Source organism: Arvicanthis niloticus, chromosome 6 (assembly GCF_011762505.2).
Source record: "Arvicanthis niloticus isolate mArvNil1 chromosome 6, mArvNil1.pat.X, whole genome shotgun sequence".
Lineage (NCBI taxonomy): Eukaryota > Metazoa > Chordata > Mammalia > Rodentia > Muridae > Arvicanthis > Arvicanthis niloticus.
The window spans coordinates 34,722,072-34,730,036 of NC_047663.1; the positions used below are offsets into that span (position 1 = coordinate 34,722,072).

At 42.4% G+C, this 7,965-nt stretch overlaps 1 protein-coding gene across 2 annotated transcripts in view; it reads right to left on the reverse strand.

Annotated features, from left to right (window-relative positions):
* The window catches only part of Tex14 (testis expressed 14, intercellular bridge forming factor), a 131,175-nt gene extending 123,250 nt beyond the window's left edge, over positions 1 to 7,925 (reverse strand). For both annotated transcript variants that reach the window (XM_076936080.1, XM_076936079.1), the window contains exon 1: positions 7,803 to 7,925. The gene's annotated coding sequence lies outside the window, so the exon portion shown is untranslated. The remainder of the gene's footprint in view (positions 1 to 7,802) is intronic.
* Positions 7,926 to 7,965: the final 40 nt, after the last annotated feature.

A 7,965-nucleotide genomic window follows, 5' to 3' on the forward strand; every position in this document is an offset into this window, starting at 1 on the left:
TGTCCTCAGAGGCCACAAGAGGGCACTAGATTTTCTGGAACAGGAGTTATGGATGGCTGCAAGGTACCAAGTCAGTGCTAGATCCTCTGGAAGAACAGTCAGTGCTCTTAAACGATGAGCCATCTCTCCAACCTAACAATGCTGTTTTAAGCATCTTACTAAAACTAAAAATGACAAAACAAGAAATGTCTGACATGGGAAGAAAAAAAATAGGGCGAGTTGGGGGGAACCTTTCAAGTGGGAGAAACTGAACTCTGGGTCTCACACATGCCAGGCAAGTGATCTACTTTCCACAGTTTGCTAGTTGTTTCATATTAATTAATTAATTAATTAATATTTTCAGAACAGGGTTTCTCTGTATAACAGCACTGGCTGTCCTTGAACTCACGTTGTAGACAAGACTGGCCTCTGCCTGTCTCTGCCTCTTGAGTACTAGGATTAAAGACATTAGTTATTTTATTTCTATTATATTTATTTATTTATGTTTGGTTTTTCATTTCTTTTTTTGTTTGTTTGTTTGTTTTTTGTTTTTCGAGACAGGGTTTCTCTGTGTCTCCTCTCTGGCTGTCCTGGAACTCTGTAGACCAGGCTGGCCTCGAACTCAGAAATCTGCCTGCCTCTGCCTCCCAAGTGCTAGGATTAAAGGCGTGTGCCACCACTGCCCCACTTATTTTTTGAGACAAGGTCTCACTAACCTTGGCTGCCTGGACCTCACTATGTAGACCAGGTCAGTTTTTTTTTTTTTTTTAAATCTAAGTTTTTATTAAGATTTATTTATTTCATATACGTGAGTACACTGTCATTGTCTTCAGACACACCAGAAGAGGGCACTGGATCCCTTTACAGATGGTTGTGAGCCACTACACAGTTGCTGGGAATTGAACTCAGGACCTCTGGAAGAGCAGTCAGTGCTCTTAACTACTGAGCCATCTCTCCAGCCCAACTAGGCCAGTCTTAAACTCACAGATATCTGCCTGCCTCTGCCTCTCTCTTGAGTGCTGGTATTAAGTATACATACATACATACATACATACACACACACATATATAATCTATCTCAAAGTAAGTATATGTTGTATACATATACAGATATACCCTATATACACATGTACATATATACAATTTATAAATAAAGCATCACCTCTATGGTATGGAATATTAAGTGCTTGCTCTAGCAACACAGATAGTAACACTAGAATGATACAAAAAAAATTATCATGGCTCCTGTGCAAGCATATGAAAATTTGTGAAGCATCCAGATAAAGACAAAGAGAAATGTCAAGATACTTTGAAATCTGGTTTGCAACTAAGCATGAAAGGGAAAAGGGAGTTACATGTGAACTAAAGTAGCATTATGAAAAAGTTCAAAGCTTACATACTAGTTTTAGAAGTTTTGTGACTTGAAAATCTTTTTTCTTGTTAACATTTGTTTATCCATTTATTTACTTATTGTGTCTATGTGTGTGGGCATATATGTGCCACGGAACAGTGTGTAGTCAGAGGAAACCATGGGAGTCAGTTCTGTTCTTCCACCATGTGATTCCTAAGGATTAAATTCTAGTTTGCAGATTTGGAAGCAAGCATCCTTACCTAATAACTATTCATACTGGTCCTAGGAGTACCTTATTTACTAGCATATACACACAATAAGTAAATAAATGAATAAATTATATATAATAAATATATAATATAATAAATATATAATGTATATTTAATATTATAATTTACTATATAATATATATAACAAATATATAATATTTTTAATAAAATATTTATTTATTTGTTGTTGGGTATGAAGGTGCCATGATGCACATATGGTGATCAGAAGGCAACTTGTGGGTCTTGGGAATCATACTTGGGTTGTCAGGTTTGGCAAGAAAGTTCCTTACCCAACAAGCTATCTTCCTGGCTTCCTATGCATACTTTTTAATTTTTTACATTTAATTAGTAGATGTGTCTATGTATGTGTGAACTTGCATGCAAGTGGCACAACTCATGTGATCCCTCAGAGAGGATCAACTGGTTCTTTTGCTTGCCATGTAGGTCCTTGGAAACATAACTCAGGTCCTCAGGGTTTGGCACCAAATGTCTTTTCCATTGAACAATCATACCTGTCCCCAGCAATACCTCCTTAAACTAGTAACAGGGTGTCCTCAACAGGTCCATAGCCTTCACAAAATTCAGTTACAGTATTTTACAAGATGTTCATCATCACTGGCATACTTATGCATACAATCTGTCTTAGGACAAAGAGGTGACTTTACTAAGCCAGGCATGGTGGCTGAGACCTGTAATTCTAACACTTTGGGAAGTTGAAGTACAAGTTTGCAAACTTGTACTTCAGCTTCAACTTCAAGTTTGCAGCCAGTCTATACTGCATAACAGTTATGGTAGCCTAGGCTACAGAGAACCCCTTTCAAAAGCAGCAAACCAACCACAACACCCACAGAATATTGAGTCAGGATCAGTAGTGATCCCACTACTCCAAAGGAACCAAGAGGATTATAAATTTGAGGCCAGCTTTGGAAACACAGAGACTATGTCTCAAATTTGAATAAATGGACTGCAGATATAGCTCAGTGGTGAATCGCTTCTCTGGCATGTGTGAGGCTACAGATTCCTAGAATTATTTCTCCACTGGTAAAATGAGCCAGTTCAAGCCAGATTAGACTATATTAAAAGCACTTTTATTGGAAAGCTGTTTTCAGGGGGGCTAGTTCACTGGCCCCAAGGACCAAGGCCAGGTAAGTCACCATGGGGAGTGGGGGAGGGGAAAATGAAAGGGTGTGAGCCCAGAGAAAGAGAGCAAGGGGAGAGGTGGAGGGGAGGGAACTGGAACACACAAGCAGGAGAAAGGGACAAACCAAAACCAAAATGATGTCTGGATTATACAGGGAAGAAAGAGCCTCTGGGAGAAGGGCAGTCAGTCCCTGGGCTGGAAAGTTCAGGGTTGGGGGCAGGGTATGCCAGCTAGGGACTGAGGGATGCTTGGAGAACCTGGGGGCCAGGTCTGCTTTTGATATTTCAAATATGTAACTCAGTCCCTTATCCTGCCAAACAGAAAGATTTATTTTGCAATTACATTTTATATATTTGTTTTCTGAAAAGGCAGCCATGTGCGGAGGTCAGAGGACAACTTTCAGGAGTCACTCCTCTCCTTTCACCATGGGGTCCTGAGAGATCAAACAATGGTCATCAGACTTGGCAGCAGGATCCTGTTACCCAATGAGCCATCTTCTTAGCCCCTTTCTGCTTTTTTGTTTTGTTTCATTTTTTGAGACAAGATCTCACTATATAGTCCTGGCTAGCCTGGAACTTGCTATATAGAGCTCACAGGTCTATTCCTTGCCTCCCTAGTGCCTAGATTGAAGGTATAAAATATTATATCTGACCCTTTTCAGGTTTTTTTGACAAGTGTCATTATATAATCATGGCTAGCCTATTACTAAGTACATACACCCTTAAATTTGAGACAGTTTTCCTGCCTAGGCCTCTGAATGCTGAAATTACACATGAGACACTATGGGACAGTGGAACGTGCCAGGAACCTTGGTAAGGTAGAGCAGGGGTCTGCAACCCCGGTACCCAGGTACCCACCTGAGAGGTAGGCGCCTCCCAGATCCCTACTAGATTCCTGGCCTCAAACATATGTCCACACTCCCCACATTGTTCATGTATCCCAGAACAGAGTTCTCCATACTAATGAAGTATCCAAGACTCTGAGGGTTTAGCCAATAAGCTTCCCTTCCCAGACATTCCTCCCTGCAAAAGGTATTTAATCTCTGGTCCACTCTGAAGAGTTGGCAAGCATTCATTTTCCATGATGAACAACCAATAAAGAGTTTGGAGTCAAAGACTATCTCTTTCATCAAGAACTGCCATGGAGAGCATGGAGAAAGCCTTCGACTACTGAGCCGCTGCCTAAGTGTACCACAGAAGGCCTTTCTTTGCTCCCAAACAACTGTTGCCGAGCTAAGGGCTTTCCACAATGAGCTAAGCCAAAGTTCTCACTCCCCTAGTCCTGGGCTTGTCGTTGCCTCGGCCTACAGGGCCCCAATTCCATTCCCAACTCTTCTTGACCCCGTACCACTGGGTTGCCTAGATGTCCAGGAGTTTGGGACCACCCAGTCCTGGCTTTATTGCAGGTCCATGGACCCTTGACACTTCATTCCCAACTCCTCTGTGTAGTATCCCAGCAGCGACTGAATTCTTGGGAATCAGAGAACCCCAACTTCAGCCTTCCACATGCTAGACTGCATTTTCCCACCCCAAGTAGTGTCTTGACACTTCCCTAAAGTCCAGTCTCTCCAGTGGTGCTTCCACACCCCAGCAGCAGGGCAGAATGAGGACCCACAAGACACCATGATCTGCCTTGATATCTTTTTTCTTATCATAATATGTTTGTAGGCATGTATTTATGTCAGGGAGTTTGGGCACTTCAGTGCCATAAAATGCATATGGAGGTCAGTGAACTACTAGCCATCACCTTCCACCTTGAAATTTGTGCTGGCTGCTTTTATGTCAACTTGACACAAGTTAAAGTCATCTGAGAGGAGAGAACCTCATTTAAGAAAATGTCTTCCTCTGTAAGACTGAGGTATGACAAACCTGTAGGACATTTTAACTTAGAGATTGATGGGAAAGGGCCCAGCGCATCATTGTGGGTGGTTACCATCCTTGGGCTGGTGGTGCTTCAGTCTACACGGAAGCAGACTGAGCAAGTCCTGAGGAGCAAGCTAGTAAGCAGCACCCCTCCATGGCTTCTGCATCAGCTCCTGTTCTCCAGGTTCCTACCTTGCTTGAGTTCCTGCCCTTCCTTTTAAGATGAACTGTGCTGTGAAAGTGTAAGCTAAAAAAAAACCCTTTCCTCCCAGCTTGCTTTTGGTACTAGTGTTTCATCACAGCACTAGTAACCCTAACAAAGATACCACTGCAGATGCCAGGCTAGTTGGCCCACAAGCTTCCAGGGAGTTCCCTATCTTTCTCACATGTTAATGTAGGAGCACTAGGATTATAAAGTGCCACCATGATCAGTTTTACAAGCATTCTGCAGATTTGAACTTAAGTTGTTGGTGGTTTTTTTTGTTGTTGTTTTGTTTTTGTTTTGTTTTGTTTTGTTTTCTCGAGACAGGGTTTCTCTGTGTAGCCCTGGCTGTCCTGGAACTCACTCTGTAGACCAGGCTGGCCTCGAACTCAGAAATCCACCTGCCTCTGCCTCCCAAGTGCTGAGATTAAAGGCGTGTGCCACCACTGCTCAGCTGAATTTAAGTTTTTATGCTTGCATGACACATATTTTATCCCCCTAGCTCTGATAATAACTTAAAACAAACAAACAAACAAAACCCAACAAACACAGATATAAAGGGCTGGAGAGATGGTTTAGTCAATAAAAGTATTTGCAGTTAAACCTGAAGACCTGGGTTGGATTTCTGGGACCCACATGGTAGGAAAGACTACAGGAAGTTGTCTCTGCAGCACACATGATTACTTGCTCTTGCTCTTTCTTTTCTCTCTAGTGTGTGCGCATGCGCGCACACTCTCTCTCTCTCTCTCTCTCTCTCTCTCTCTCACACACACACACACTCACACACACACAAACACACATAGAGGGAAATTCCAATAGATGCTACCATATAGACTAATCTTAAGAACATCATTTAAATGAAACAGACCAGTCAAAAGAAGAATTACTATATTATTCTATTTGCACAAAGTATGTATTCATGAAAGCTATGCTCAAAACTGAAAGTAGAGCCTGGAATGACAGGGACTAAGAAGTTCTAGGAACTGCATGTCTGTGACACCCTGTCTACTGAAAATTAGATGGCAGATGTCACCAGCGTCTAATTTCCCAAGTCACAGTCAAGTAGCTTAAGTCTCCAAGATGAAGTAAAAATCTAAAAAGCAAATCCACTGCATTTGGCCAAACTAAAGATGTATTACTACTTGTAATTCCATTTTTCTTGTTTTTATTTGCTTTTTAAAAATTATTTTAATAATTTATTTTTCATTTTATGTGTATTGCTGCTTTGCTTGCATGTATGTCTTTGTGAGGTCATCCAATCCCCTGGAACTGGAGTTACAGAGAGTTTTGAGCTGCCATGTGGGTGTTAGGAATTGAACCTGGTCCTCTGGAAGAGCAGCCAGTGCTCTTAACCACTGAGCTATTTCTCCAGCCTATTTATTTTGTTTTTGTTTTGAGACAGGGTTTCTCTCTTGTGTAGTTTTGAGTGGCCTTGAACTCAGCAATCGGCCTGCCTCTGCCTCCCACGTGCTGGGATTAGAGGCCTGTGCCACCACCACCTGCCCCTTAGAATTCTCTTTTTTAACTATCTTCTCACCTAAGAACCCAACTGCTTTATAAACATTAAGCACGGATTCTTCCTGGGGATAACATCTAATAATTACTGAATGCTCAAATATAAATCTTACATAAGCTAAACAATGTACTTACATAAACCATATTTTGTCCAGTCTTACCAAGCTTTCCCTGAGTCATCAAATGGGGTAAATCCATTCTCCTCCTCCCAGAAGGGACACAGAATTTGGAGATTACTCAGGGCAGTTAAAAGAATTCTGAGTTCAAACTTTAGTTTCAAGAAAACGGTGCTGTTTTTATATCTTCATACTTTATATGACATGTCTATGCACACTTAAGATATATGGTATTCGGGCTGGAGAGATGGCTCAGCGGTTAAGAGCACTGACTGCTCTTCCAGAGGTCCTGAGTTCAATTCCCAGCAACCATGAGGTGGCTCACACCCATCTGCAATGGGGTCTGATTCCCCCTTCTGGTGTGTCTGAAGAAAGCAATGGTGAATACATAAAATAAATAAATAAATCTTAAAAAATAAAAGATATATGGTATTTACTACACTGTTCAACATGTTGCTACCTTCCTTAGTATTTGAAAGAGTGATTTGGAGTATTTAAAGCTTAAATCCCTGAATAAAAATCCAGGCTAAGAATCACTGCCAAGTGAGGGGAGAGGTAGTTCAGCAGGGAAAAGGAAAATTCCATCCCCAGTACCCACATGATAAAAGCAGAGAGCCACTGGCACCTTCACTAGCACCGTGGCCCTTGCGTCTAAACACAAGCACAAAAGAAATGTAATAGAGTCGTTGCTTTAGATGGGCATTGGTGGCGATGGCCTTTCTAATCCCAGTACTCAGAAGGCAGAGGCACGTGAATCTCTGTGAGTTCGAGGACAGCCTAAGCTACAGAGCCAGTTCTAGGAGAGCCAAGCAAGAAACCTACACAAAGAAACCGTCTTGAAAAACCAAAAGTTAAAATAAAAAGAAAGTTGTTGCCAATACGTAGTGCACAAACGGGGAGAGTCACGTATTTCTATATCCCATAGTTTAGAAAGTTTAGATGCTGTCTTCAAAAAATGCTAGATAATTTTTTTACTTAAAATGTAGGGTACGGCCGGGCAGTGGTGGCGCACGCCTTTAATCCCAGCACTTGGGAAGCAGAGGCAGGAGGATTTCTGAGTTCGAGGCCAGCCTGGTCTACAGAGTGAGTTCCAGGATGGCCAGGGCTATACAGAGAAACCCTGTCTTGAAAAACAAACAAACAAACAAAAAAAATGTAGGGTACGACACACTTTTTTATATCATCCTCCGTATTTCTTGGACAAAGCCACCTTCCAAACTGCCAATCTCCCCAAAAGTTCTGTTTTGGAAGCGGTCACTTCCGCTACATGAACATCCCTGGTCAACTCTACTCAAGAGGTCCAGACCCTCCCTCAGGACACCAGAGGCCCAGGCTAGACTACGAGACGACAAGGACACGACATCTTACTTTTCCAGCTACTTCTTACGCTAGGCAGGCCTGCGGACATTAATGCTCTCCGAAACAGCCACGCTCCGAGTGAGCTCCCGAGTCCCCGGTTACCCACCGGAAGCTGTGTGTGCGTGGGCGAGTGCGTGGACGCCCGCGTGGGCGCCAACCGCTCCCTAACGCA